We start from the raw sequence: 12272 nt of genomic DNA, 5'->3' as shown, positions 1-12272 counted from the left end.
CTATGATTTGTTGGGCTTACAATTTATGCAAACAATTGATATTCAGATATGCCACAAGCATGGCAGGGCCAGAGCCAGCTGAGGTGTGGGGAGCATTTGAGAAGGCTGGAGCAGCTGCCTTCCAAACTCCCAGACACCAGCTCTGCGTGGCCGCAGCTCTGCCTTCCCCAGATAGGAGACAGCATGTTCCAGAGACACTTGTTAGCATGAAAAGGGAGAGGGAGGTAAGCAGAGGGGAAGAGATCTGTTCCACCTTGCAGCTTTCCATCTATACCTCAATGGAGTGTGGGTCATTTGTTATGCCTAATGAACTAGTGCCACCTTATGTGGAGGCAAAAATGCCAGTGGGATGATTGGGCAGGTTGCTATGGGAGACCAGGGGACCTCCCTGAAATTTGTACAGCCTGGCAAAGGAGTTTTCACAAGAGGAAAGCTCATCTGTCTCCTTCCATCAGGGTAATAAGCCCTTGTGTTTGTGCTGAGTTTTATGTATTTCAAGGCTTTTTTGCATCTGTTGTTATAATTGAGCTTCATAACCATCCAATACAGTAGGTGGGTCTATTGTTATTTTCCCTATTTATCAGGTGAAAAGACTTTGGCTCAGAGGAGTTAAAAAAATTGTCCAAAGTCATGAAGGAGGTAGATGGATATATCTCAGAACACTAGTTTCCAGATGTTTTTCCATATGTGTCTTTTATTTAAAGAACACATCACCAGGGACTTCCCTGGTGGTCCAGTGGTTAAGACTCCACGTTTCCACTGCAGGGGGCACTGGTTCAATCCCTAGTTGGGAAACTAAGATCCCACACCACATGCCACGTGTGGCGTGGCCAAATAAATAAATAAATAAATCGATTATTAAAAAAAAAAAAAGAAGAAGAACACATCACCTGACTGATGGCAATCAGGGGAGCTTGACCAATTATATCAAATCCCATAGCAAGATGGAAATGAACAATTTAAGGTGAATCAAGGGAAGTCCCACTTCATAGAGGACAAATCCATAGACCTCGTTACCAAAGAGAAATTTAGATAGATATCTGCACTCAATGCAACTGGAAGAAATGACCAAGGAAAGCTGGGTGGGAGTCTCTAGCTGAGCAAGGTAGGGTTCCTTGCCCTGGCCCTCATACCTTTCTAGGCCAACCTCTCAGCACTGCCCCAGTCATACAGAACCACAGCTGCTCCTTGAATCCATCAGACTCTTCCCATTTATGTGCCTTCTTGCAACCTTTTCCTGAAACTTCAAGTTCCAACATCAAAAAATCTTAAATCCTGTAATGAATTCATTGCTCCCTCCTCTGAAATCACATTGAAATGCTGGGATGTTCCCCATCTATCTCTTCCACTAGACTGTGAACTCTTTGAAGGTAGGAAATGTGATTTATTCATTACTCAATCCCCAGCATCTGCCAAGGGGCCTGACACTTATTAGGATCCTAGCAGATGTTTATTAATTGAATGGTTCCATCATCATCATCATCTTAATTTAAATCAAAATCATTCATTGAACGTCTCCTTTGAGCTGGTCATTATGTAAGTGATGGGGTGTGAGATGTTATCTCCACACTCTAGGGCTTGTGGAAACCTTTGGCAAAGCAAAAAGAGCATGTGCACCATACTGAATTCAAATAATTTAATTGACATAGGAGTCTGAATGCGGTGAAAATCTGAGCTATTCGAGGATCTGAGGAGCCTTGAAGGAAGAAAAGGAATTATGGGACAACCTAAGACTTTACTGAGGGCTCTTCCAGGGTAAGTTCTACGGCAGCTGCAAGATCAACATGAGGCAAAGCCCAGTTGTCACCAAGCTGAGAGGTACAAAGGCAACACAGCTGCAGCAAAAGAAGAAAATGAAGGACTATTACTAAGGAACTGTCCAATTCTGCCATGGAGATGTCAGAGGAGTGAGGGCTAGAGTAACAGGGAAGGCCCCATGGAGGAGGCAACATGAGCTGGGCTTTGGAATTTATTTAGATAAACAAGGTAGATAGGCAGTCCTAGAATAAGGGACAACAGTGGGCCTAGAACCAGTAATTAATCAATATGGCTTGGAACAAGCAACGAGTAGTTCTAAATCTATCCTCTACTGTAGGACAGATTCCACTGCAGGCAGAAAAGACATGAAGATATGATACCTTTCTTCACACCAAGGCACTGGTTTTTTTTTTTTTTTTAATATGAAGAACTGAAGAAAAAATAAGGACTCCAGATGGATTTGAAACACAGTGAGGAATTGGGCGGTGTGATGGCAGATGGCTATTTCAGCTGCACATGGGTAAAAATAATTTCAACTCCCCAATACCCAGGACTGCTCCGAACTTGTGAAAACCTCTTCAGGAAAAGCCTCAGTGTGATGTGCAAAGCCCAGAGCTGCCGCAGATGGGGTCCAGGGCTCAGAGCTTCCTGACAAGAAGAGACCTACCTCTTCTGGAACAGTAGCACCCAGACCATTTGAGGAGGCTCCCTGCTCACCAGACTCTGCCAGGGCTGACCCTCAGTGTTAGCCCAGCCTGAAGCAAATTCTCAGGCGTTTCTTCCCCTATGTTGGGAGAGAGAGAAGGGAGATGGGTCAACTTGAGGGCTAGGTGTGGGGCTGTGGGATGAAGACATCAGGAAGCAGAAACTATCTGAAGGGTATAGTGGTGCGTGTGTGCTCATTGTGGGGAAGTGGCCCTGGAGGAGGGCAGGGTGGTGACTTTGAAGGTTGGTATGTCTGGGTGTCTGACAGCTGTGGAGTTTGCCAGACTGGCTTTCCTGGGGCAGGCTGGATTTACCCACATGTACTGCCCTCTGCATTTCACCCCAGAGATGAAAGAGGAGCCCTATGTGGAAGCTCACTTTATCCATGTGACTACCACCTTCTGGAACACTGATCTTTTGCACACTCTGCTGTAGAGGCTGCAGGAATGAGCTGCCCACAGGAGTCAGCCAGGCCACCAGAGCATGATGAAGCAAGCATTCTAGGGGTCCAGTGCCAAAGAGCAGACAGGCATAAGTAGGTAAAAAACAGGAAGGATATGGGTCTACATCCCCCAGGAGACTAAATTCCAGAGGAATCATGTAGAACAGGAATGATTGACAGAAGCTCTTGGCTAGTTGGTCTCTGGTCCAAGGTCCAGAAGGTCAGAGGTACAGGCAGGAGACCCTGAGGTGAGCTGTGACCCTAAACGGAGACAGTGCTTTCTGCCCTGGGTAATAGGTCCTGGTGATTAGGGACCACATTCATATATGATGCATGCCATGGTTTCCTGGACAATGTGGACTTGGCTGGGCATATGCTAGGGGCATATTAGCCAGAGGACACAAGTCACAACATGACAGGAAGGCTGGGGGCACACTGTGACATCAGGGGAGACTGAGTTCTAGAAAGGACTCATTTACTTGTGGCCCATCCAGTTTGGCCTCCCCATTTAATGGTGGGAGGATGAGGAGGACGGGGCCATGGGTTTATACGCAGCAGTGACTCTCAGTGACAAACACAACAGGAAGGTCTCTCCAAGTGGACTCAAGGGACCCCAGGGTCAGGACCAACCCCAAGGAGAAACAAGTGAGGGTATCTGTCTCAGGGTCTGGCCTGTGGACTGGACTGGGGCTTAGGGCTCAATTCCAGCTGAAGAAAAATGAGAGTGTGACTTTCTTCACATGCCACACCATCAAGGGCAAGGCAGAGAAATATAAACAACGGGTACTGTTGCTTTGTTGTTCAAAAAGAGAGTCTGAATGGCTCCTTGTGTTTACGTGTGTGAAGGATGCTGGGGACCTGAGGTGAGGGTTATGTCTACCTTGTCAGCTCCCGTACAGCCAGGCTCCACGTCCAGCTCGATTTTATCAGCCATGAGATCCTGCTCTCCCTTCTCTTGCTCTCAGCAGCCTTGTCTGTCAGGTCGGGGTGGACCAAACGCCCTCGAGAGGCTTCATGTGACCCCCTCTGCCCCTTGTCAATCTCATTTCTTCACTCTCTCCCCAAGGCTACTACAGACACTTCCCAATGACGTCCTCTCACCCTGATTCCCCCACGGTCAGGGTCAACCACCAACAGGAGGCAATGCCTTCTGACCCCAAATGGCAGCTAGACAGGATACTGGGAACAGAGGAGGTCGTCGGGTGAATGAAGAGAAACTCAGGTATTGTGGGTGGTGGGGTTGGCTGCCCCCTAAGGCCGAGTCAGGGTGGGCAGTGCTGAAGTTGCGTCACGTGGGAGTCAAGGACCCGTGAGGAGGCGGAGGCTGGGGCTCCCGGGCAGGCTCTGCGGAGGAAGCAGCCCCCATGCGGCTGTGCACAAAGGGGGGCCTTCAGAGAGGCGGGCAAAGGGGAGCACAGTCACAGATTTGGCATTTTTCTCAAGGGCCCCCTGGCAGTGCAGTAAGTATTACTGCATAGCATTCTTAAAAGGGCTTGGAGTTAATTTGCATCTGATATCCCATTTCATAATAAAATCAAACACTTAGATTTTGAGATTTTCAAGACAAATCCTTTCATCTTGTAGATTTAAAAACAAGACCCAGAAAAGTGAAATAATTTGTTTGTGGCAGATCCGTGACCTGTACAGGGCTCCCAGTACCAGACTCTGGTCCATATGTGTCCATCATCATTAACTCAGCCTTGCCTTGAGCTTGAAAGATACAGCAGACAGAGGAGAGTGAAATGGACCCGAGCAAACCCTGTGTGTGACTCTGTCAGATGGGAGAGGTAAGGACGTCCTCTCCACTTACAGACCAGGCGAGTAACTCCTGGTGTCCTTACCACAAAGTGGGCACCAAGCGTGGCTGGCTCTTCCATCCCCCAGGCTTCTCTCCTCCCCTCATGTGCGTGGTTTTCCCTCCTCCTTTCTTAGTCCCCCAGTGCCCTGGAGCTGGGGCCTCACTCATAGGGTACGGATCGCCTAAGTACACACTGTTTGCCTATCACACACTAAGGATTCAGCTGTGGACACTCCAGACAAAGGTTCTGTTCTCAAGGATCTGGTAGTCTGGTGGGGAGATATGGTCAAACACAAATAAATATGAAATCAGGAGGTGCTGGGTGCTGTAGAGAAAGTAAAACAGGGAAGAGGGATCAGGAGTGCTGGTGGTGGCGGGAGCTGTGTTAGATAAGGTGCAAGGGAAGGCGGCTCCAATGAGGGATGACAGCAACCTGGAGGGGGGAGGGAGACCAGCCACTGGAACACCTGGGACAGGTGCACTTACGGGCAGAGGATAGCAGCAAGTGAGGAAGTTGTGGGTGGTAGCTGGGCCTACATGTTTGAGGAGAAGCTGGGGGCTGGGGTTGGGGGCTGGGTCTTGGGCTGGGTTGAAGAGAGCAAAGGGGAGAATAATAACAGATGTGGCCAGAGCAGGAGACCATGGCAAGGCTTTGACTTGGCGCAAGATGGCAGCCATGGGAGGGTTTAAGCTGACGAGGATCTGACATCTTAAGAGGACCACCTGGCTGCAGTGTGGGGGAAGGGACATGAGGGAGAAGCATGTTCAGGTAACAGTAGTAATCAAGGTGAGATGTGATGGGACCTGGATCAGTAATAGAGTAGACAGGGGCTCCCAAACTTCCCAGCTCAAAGACCCCATTTTGCATTAAATAACCTCCCATCATGATAACAGTTACCATTTTGATATCTGTTGATCGGGCAAACACTTAATATCCACATTTCCAAATGAATGTTCACATTGCAGCAGCATTTACATACATCTGAAAGAGCCCTAGCAGATGCCTGTGAGTTGCATTGTTTATTAGGTCTGCAGACTATTCAATGAGTAGATGATTTCAGACCTCCTCCCCACATTGTGACCCCAAAATTGGGCACTGAAACTTCACTCTCTCACCTTTACCGTTGCGCTGGCCAGCCGAAGCCCTGTTTCCTCAGGCCTCTGATAGAACGCTCCAATAAGCTCATGTGGGCCAGGGTGGCAATGGCAATGATAACTGAGCAGGGATTCATGACTTGGAATTGATCCACAGTTGGGATTCAAAAGATCCAAAGACAGCCCCAAACTGTAAGCAAAATATGAGTGAGTGTATACAATTTGAAGTCAGCTTCCATTCACTTCTCAATGGTCCTTTACTAAGAAAAAGAAGCGGGGAGGGGTAAGAACCACAAGGTAAATCAGTTATTCTTCCCAGATACTATATATGCTTTAACAGGGACTTTCAATGCTTAACCCCTAATCATGAGCACCAGATAGAGGAGGACAGACATTTTATAACCATATCCAGAAAGACCCACACAATGTATAGATAAAAATGTAATATCTCTGATTCCAGAAAGACAACTTTCTTTCCCTCCTAAAGTCAACCTTGAACCCTGCCTCTAACATGCTTAATAACAATGTAGGAGATGAAAAAAGGCCATAGGAGTGTTCCCATATGAGAAGCAATAGAAAGGCAAGATCATTCAGAAGGAACTCAAGTATTTGGAGCAATAAATAAATATTCCATCCAAAGCCTGCATGCTACCTTTGGATAAATTATGCTTGATTTGATGGTCAAGAGCATTACAATGCCCTGCTTCACCAAGGTGTTAGGAAAGCTGAATCCGGTGGTTTGGTAGAAGAATTTGCAGGGTATAACTATGCACCCCTTCAACATCCCCACCGCCTTCCACGTGATGTGAAACAATGTGTAACAGTCCTATACAGTCAAAGCAGTAATTTACAAGAGTCAGCAATTCCACAGGGCAGGTAGGCCATATTTCAAAATGAGAAAGGGAGCTGTGGGGAAGGAGTGGGGGACCAGCAGATCAATTTACAAAGATCCTGTTTCTCTGCCACTCTCTTGACCTTTCAGGCAAGACCTAATGCCAATTAGCTCAGTTATAAAGTCCATAATTCTTGTGGGGAAGGCCGTGTATAGCACATGATCATTTTACAACATTTGCCCTAATTTGCAGCCCCCAAACATGGACTCCTGGGGTTGCAAGGTGGGGGTGGGGGCAGTGTGTTGGCAAGAGATGGGAGCAGCTGGAAGGGATCACAGAGCACAATTACTGTCTGCGCATGGCCACATCTGGAAAACAGCTCCGTGCTGGCTTTAAAACACTATTAATGAAGAATGGAACCTTGTGCTGGGAAGCATGGGGTAGGGGGGGTGATAGGAGGAAATAACGGGGGCGCCCTTCTACCCACCTTGGTGGGGATGAAAAAACAACAAAGAAAACAGCAGGCAGGGTATAAGACCAAATCCAAGGAGGAGTGGGTGTTGACAAGAAAGGGAAGGCAGGGAGATGCTGTGGCTTTAAGGAGAGGTCTCTAATCCTTCTCATTTTTGCCAACTTCAAAGCTGGGTATCCACACAGGACTGGCCCTTTCTGCATTGACTGAGCAGACATTTGTATATGGTGTGAGATTTTAGTGACATCTGGAAGATTCCCAACTAAAAGAATGTACCCCACCAGTACCAAGTTCTACCACTAAACATTCAGTCCTTTGGTCAAGGGGTCCCCTCTCCGGACATAGATTTGAAAATGCAGGTGCACCAGCTATCTTTAGGATCCCAGGCACATAGTATTTGCTCAATAAATATTTGTTGACTAGAACTGAATGAATGGGATGAATAAGTCATTTTGTGACTATGACCTAATTAATTCATATCTCTGGTTTCTCAGCTATAAGGGTTACACTAGACCAGTGATTCTCAATGTGAGGGCAGAGGGAAAGGGCGGTAGGTCTTTCCAAGGGGGTGAATCAGATTCCATGGGGAGGGGAGAAGGTGGCATTTGCGGTTTGAGAAAGACCATTCAATAGTATAATGTAGTTTTATTTTGGAAAACTGAAGAATCTGCTCCTAATATTGATACAAGAGACTTCCTTAATATAATCCACAGAAATAAATGCTCAACCAAATCTTCCTGGCTGGTGAGGATTCATAAACTGACCTTAGAATTCAAAATGGACACTTTCCATCCCAGCAAAAATCAGAGCATCTCTAGATCTCTCAGGGAAGGAGGGGGATTTATATTATCCTGGATCAAAAAAAGGCTGAGAAACTCTGAGTAGAGGGATTTGAAGCTCCCCACTCCAATCTTCTCCATTGGGCTGTTTCATGTTCCTTCATTAAGACAGATCAGTTTCTCAGGTTCCCAGGGACTAAGGTAAACTTAAAGGGACAGGGCTTCCCTGGTGGCTCAGTGGTTAAGAATCTACCTGCCAATACAACGGACACAGGTTCGAGCCCTGGCCCGGGAAGATCCCACATGCCGCGGAGCAACTAAGCCCGTGCGCCACAACTACTGAGCCCGTGTGCCACAACTACTGAAGCCTGCGTGCCTAGAGCCCATGCTCCGCAACAACAGAAGCGACGACGATGAGAAGCCCGCACACCGCAACAAAGAGTAGCCCCTGCTCACCGCAACTAGAGAAAGCCCGCGCACAGCAATGAAGACCCAACACAGCCATAAATAAATAAATAAATAAATTTTTTTTTTTTTTTTTTAAACTTAAAGGGACAGTAAGAACACATTGCAGAGAAAACAGGGAGTCAGGGAGATATAATCAAACTTCACCTTCCTGGCCTTTGTGTCTGTTTCTCTGCCTGCCGGACACTGCATCTTTGGCATTGCACAGGGGTGGGGAGGGCATGGCCCAACTTAGCATATGTTTCAATGTTTGCCTGAAAACCCTGGAGGCCAGACCATAGACCTGTAGAGGTGAAAGAAAGCCTATTCACCCCTACCCCTGAGACAGAAATTCCCCATCAGTGTCCATACAAGGCACTCTACACCCTCTCATTAGATACTTCCAGTAAAACATAGAAACTAAGGCTGGGCTCTACACCCTCTCATTAGATACCTCCAGTAAAACATAGAAACTAAGACCTTCAAGCAGCCTTCGGCTCAAGTCCTACCTCAGCCATCTACCAGAGAAGTGACCTTGGCCAATTTACTTAACCTTTCTATGTCTTGGTTCCCTTTTCTATAAAATGAAGATAGTAGTACTCCTTATCATGGGATTATCATGGAGATTAAATGAGATAATATGTATTGTGTGCTTTCCCTGATGTTTGGAATTCTACATTTCTATATATGCAATACAATTTATATTTATTTACGTATGACCTTATATGCAATCTGTGTGTGGTCACATTCAGGATGAGTTGAGCATGTGTGCCGAAAATGACGTAGGCAGTTATTTCTGCTTAGAGTCGACCCCTCACATTTAACACCCATAGAGGGCGATGTTTGTGTCACTTTCCCACTCTTGAGAGCACACGCTCATACATGCTTTTACCAATGATAAGTATAAAAAGTTTATACACATGAGAATTCTTTAAAATACTCTTACCAAAGAAAACATTCCCCACGTGTTCCAAATAAGCCCAAAATGACGTATCTGCAGACCTGAGTGCAGCCAGCTTTCTGCTATAATGAAATATAGCATCAGGCCCCACCCATGATAAGTTTTCAGAAAAGAGCAGGCAATACTAGTTCAGACAGCACCTTCGCTGGTAGTTCAGGTCTTGTTGGGAAATCTGTACCCTCTAAATGCCTAGTTCTGCCCCTGTGGGAGCACTACCCACAAAAGGTGAAGCTCTCACCCAGATGACAGTTCACTAGACATGTGGCAACCACAGTGCTGTGCTCTCCGTCTCTCTCACCCCGTCGTCATTTCCCCGTGCTTCCCATTTCCCTTCCCTAACAGTTCCTGCCACCTCGATCTGGATGTTCCCTGTGCCAGTGTCTCTCTTAAAAAGGGGGTGTACACTCAGGCAGGCTGTGAGCCCTGTTAACATGTCTAAGTTTGCGTTTACTTTCCTGCCAGCCCTGTCACGCCACAGGTTCAGGTACTAAAGCTGTGCACACCTAACTTCCTAAGGAAAAGGTATTTGGAAACAGCCTGGAGCAGTTGGGTTTGATTCACACTCTCCTGTTGTCCCCCCAAAATGTCCCCAACACTGTTTCTTTCAGGGTCCCAATTCCCAGCTTCTCTGGACTTGAATTATGGTCACGAGAAGTTCTTGCCTTCATAAGACATGTCAGAGGCCCCACTTATTGGGCCCGGGGTCTGTGGGTAAGCATCACCCCAGTGTGGCTTCCTCTCCTACCTTTGCCTGTTTTGCCTGGCGAGCTTTCTCTCTTTGAAGCACTAGGAGCCCAGCCATAGTTTCTTGCCCACTTAGTTACTCTTGCCTAGAAACTATTCACACTCCTAAAGCAGGTAAGGCACATAGGTGAGACTATCCCTAGACCCACATGGGTATAGATCTATGAGGATGCCCTCTTCCCAGCTCCCAGTGGGCTGTAAGAGTGAATTCACCCTGTGTCTGACGATTTGGGTATTTCCAAGAGTGACATAGGCATAAACCAATCTGATTCTCCCTGGCCCAGCACAAGGTGGGCACTCAGAAACACTTCAGGTATAAATACTTTGTCAGTATGGATAATTCCTAACCCTGGCCCACCATCTACCTTTTTGACCCATCTCTTACAATCCTTTCCAGCCACTCTGTTAGTTCACTTTTCCCAGCACTCTTTGCCCTCTCGCTTCCACATCTCTCTTTCTCTCTCCTTCACCAGTCCAAACCCTGCCTCAAGACTCAGTTCAAGCACCACCCCCTCTGTGAATCCCAGGGCCCCACCTGGAAGAGAGCTCACCTCCTTGAATAGCCATGCCTTGTGTCACTACGATGACCCTGCCTCAGATGGTATTAATCTGCGAATCTGGTTTACTCGACCCCACCCCAGTGGAACTGCAAGACCTCGAGTATCAGGCACAATGCAGAGAAGGTGGAAATGAGAAAGGAATGGTGCTGAGGAAGACAGCCTCTGGGCAACCACCTTGGGCGTGAGCTTGTTTCTCAGGAGCAGGAGGAGGTGGTTAGGAATTGAAGAGGAGTAGAGTAGAGAAGAAGCCACAAAGGCAGCATCACCATGGCAGGATCACAGAGGTGCTGCATGTTATGTAGGGAACAGTAATGAGTCTAGCCTCACTGGGATAGGGGGACGGGGTATATGGAGGTGGGGGCTGAAGCCAGGTGACGGTCACCTGTTAACCCTTGCAGCCTGGAGAGCATGAAAAGTTCTAATTCCCAACAAGTGTCCATTTGGTCACAGACACCAAGGGACAAGGTGTTAGTTGGTCACTAAGGACTCTATCTTCCCAACAAGTCATCAAATATTTTTGGTTTCCCTATGTGCCCAGCATTGTCCTAGGTGGATTAAAGGACACACTGAATTATAAACTAAAATAATCAGTGTCTTCAGAGAACTTAACAGTGTAAAAGAAAAGGTGAGACACTGTGAAACAGCCAGGATGCTAGTCAAGGAATATTGAGTCAGGTGGAGGTGGAGGCCCTGAGCATTCCAAAGCTTAGGAATGGGAGAGTAGAGTGATGGAGAGCAAAAGGTGCAGGTGAAGTTGAACCCCTTAACCCAGTGGCAAGAAGATGGGGTTTGGGTGGGGCTCTGATGATGGAACAGAGCGGGATAGAAAGAGAGAAACAAGATGGTGTGTTAAAGTGGGCTGGTGTGCTCAGCTCCACTCAGCAGAGAGGAGGTCTGTGCAGGCCGGCCAAAGTGGGAGGAAACACCAGAAAGACCTTCTGGCCAGTTTGTGGAAGGTTCCGGGGTCTAATTAAGAGGTCCAGATTTTCTTTCCCAGGGAACTAGGAAGTTGGGCATCCCAGATACATGAAGCCCTGTGGTATAAAATGTATCTGGTCCTTACATTCTCCTCCCAGGTATTTCCATCCTGGATTTGATTCTGGGTCTTCCCTAATTAACTTTATGATTGCTCTTCATCTTCTAAACGTGTGGTCTTGGTGCTCTGTGTGCCACTTGACCAGATTACTAAAATCCAAGGGGCTGCTCTGTTTCCCACGTCCTCTGTGGAGTCGACTCAATCCTGAGCTCTGATGGGGGTGCTCGAACCATCAGTGTCTATAGAGTCTTCCTCTGCCCGCATATCCCCACCCTGGGTTTCTAGACCACCTGTGAGCCATGTCCCTCCAAGGTCTTTCACTCACTTGTCATTCGCCTATTCATTCAGACTGGTCTGCGTTGGTCTGGCATCAATCATGTTGTCACACTGATGGCATTTATTTGTATAGCACTTGGGGTCGATAAACACTTTCACATATTTTACTTGTTTACATCTCAGCAGCCCAGCAGAGTTGTATCATGCCTTTTCTAAAAATAAGGAACCTGAGTCTTAGCGAGGCTAAATGGCTTTGTCCAAAAAATAAAAGGTCAAAAAAATCTGTAACTTACCGTCGCTACCCCACAGATGAGGACCCCATCCCCGCTGCCAGGACTTCCTCTCCACCCTGGTCTCCCGCCTCCCCTC

The 12272-nt window shown here is 47.3% G+C and overlaps 1 protein-coding gene and 1 long non-coding RNA gene across 7 annotated transcripts in view; one reads left to right on the top strand and one right to left on the bottom strand.

Annotated features, from left to right (window-relative positions):
• Window positions 1-12272, top strand: part of SLC14A2 (solute carrier family 14 member 2) — a 450437-nt gene that overhangs the window by 322987 nt on the left and 115178 nt on the right. The window lies entirely within an intron of this gene.
• The window catches only part of LOC309610451, an 80735-nt gene extending 68463 nt beyond the window's left edge, over window positions 1-12272 (bottom strand). For all 3 annotated transcript variants that reach the window (XR_014233947.1, XR_014233948.1, XR_014233949.1), the window contains exon 1: window positions 1-12272. This exon is cut by the window's left edge. This is a non-coding gene — a long non-coding RNA (uncharacterized lncRNA).

Source organism: Balaenoptera borealis (genome assembly GCF_965194805.1).
Source record: "Balaenoptera borealis genome assembly, chromosome: 14".
NCBI classification, from domain to species: Eukaryota; Metazoa; Chordata; class Mammalia; order Artiodactyla; family Balaenopteridae; genus Balaenoptera; species Balaenoptera borealis.
This window is presented reverse-complemented; position numbering and strand designations above follow the sequence as displayed.